Source organism: Lathyrus oleraceus, chromosome 1, assembly GCF_024323335.1.
Source record: "Lathyrus oleraceus cultivar Zhongwan6 chromosome 1, CAAS_Psat_ZW6_1.0, whole genome shotgun sequence".
Lineage (NCBI taxonomy): Eukaryota > Viridiplantae > Streptophyta > Magnoliopsida > Fabales > Fabaceae > Lathyrus > Lathyrus oleraceus.
This window is the reverse complement of record NC_066579.1, coordinates 275,601,181-275,603,188: the sequence shown is the minus strand read 5'-3', so window position 1 is coordinate 275,603,188 and position 2,008 is coordinate 275,601,181.

The following is a 2,008-nucleotide window of genomic DNA, read 5'->3' as shown; positions in this document are numbered from 1 at the left end:
GAGTTGAGTAAGTAATTCAAATTGACCTAGTACAATATACTATTGTACTTTGTATTCAAACAGCAGTTTTAATCTCTTACTCAACTTATATCAATGTTTGGTAAAATTGCTTAAACTAAAATCACTTAATTTTTAAGCTGAAAAACACTTATGCAGAAAATCAAAGAAGACAGAGATTTGATGAGGCAGTTCCCCCGTCGTCCTCGCTTCGGGGTACGTCTGCCCTCAATTCGAAACTTAGAATTAAGATGATTTAATTAGATATCACCTGTGAAATTTAACCGTTTATACAAGGATTGCAAAGCAAGTAAACAACAGAACTTCCAATGTGTTGAATGATGCTTCCTATCCTTGCTCCTTGATTCAAGATGAATCAAGACCTTCGATCGTTGTTGCTAGACCTCCGATTCCAGCCCCTTTGTTGAAGAATCTTCCGTTCTTCAAACCCTCGGCCCGGCTGATCTCAACCACAACGAATCGAACCCGAATCCTTCCCTTCAATATCACTGAATCCGCTACTAGACTGATGAAGACTTCCTCTTCTCAATCACCTTCGCTCAGCTGAATATTGATGAAGCAATTCGTCCAAAAACCCCCAAACATAAACCGGTATTGGAGGACAAAACCCTAACGGTTTTATTCAAGAAAGAACCTGCCACAAGCTTCAACCCGAACCGGATTCTCCAATCTCAGCTTCGAACCTTATCGCCTTTAACCGATCACGAAGCACACCAAAAATGGTTGTGTGTAGTTGATGTGTTGTGAAATGTTGAAGGTGAAGATGATGAATCTTGGACACCTTTTTCACTCTTTCTTGTTTCCTTGAACACTTGAATTCAAATTGACAAATGTCAGTTGATAAAAGTGTTTTGACTTCTATTTATAGTAACTAGCAAACCAACCAAAAATAACAGCTTTTCAAACAGTAGAAAGTACTCAGAAAACTGAGTTTTCGCACGAGCGGTCGACCATAGGTCGGCGTGCGCTGACCCGTGGGAAATGCGCCGACCCCTATGGTCGACTCAAAGGTTTCATGCGCTGACCCGTGGATAGCATCACTATGCCATGCGCCGACCTGGGGTCGACTCAAGCAAGCATGCGCTGACCAATCTCAAATTTGTCTGAGTTATGCGCTGACCCGTGAGCTATGCGCCGACCCTTATGGTCGACTCAATGTCTTCAAATCTGCAAAAAATTGTGTTTTGTGATTTTCATGCATTTCGTCATGATCACACTTTGTCCACATATGTTTTTAAGAATTATAACAGATTTAGATAAGTAGGAAAGGATATGATAAGTAATGTGTTGCATTTGTTTGTAGACGTGCATGGTGGTCATTTGTCATCATCGAAACTTGCGATCGTGCGTTGTCTGACACTTTGCCTTTACAACAAATTGTAAGAGATAGGGTCTAGGGAACCCCAGTTTTGAGCAGTTGACTTTCTCTGGTCAACCACCATGAACCAACCTGCTAGCTTGATATTATCTTGACTTTTGGGACTCATGGAGGATCATATATGTGTAGGATGATGTAATGTGAAGTATAACTTGATATATTTGATCAATTGTTGATGGAACTTGTTGAAGAAGTCACACAAGACACCCAGATGAATTAGGGTTTCCAAGGCAAACAAACTCCAAACTCTTGATGATCTCTTGATCAAAATGATATGTGAAGATAATGGGGATCCATATATGATGCTTATAACCAATGTAAACCAATTATTGATTGCACTCCTTGCATTGAGGGTCTCAAACCCTAGATATGAGCTTGATGGAGCATAGGTGAGCATACACACTACCTACAAAATCACAAACTATACATTGACATATTTTTGGTATTTTGGTTAGTAAATAATGAAAAACAAAGTATGATACAATCAAATGTGCTTGATGATCTCTCCTAATGCAAACCCAATGAGTGAGGGGTAAGGAGGATGTCAAGGTGTAATCCCAAAGATAATGCATATGATGAGATAGCATGAGGGATCTTAGGGTAAAAATTGGG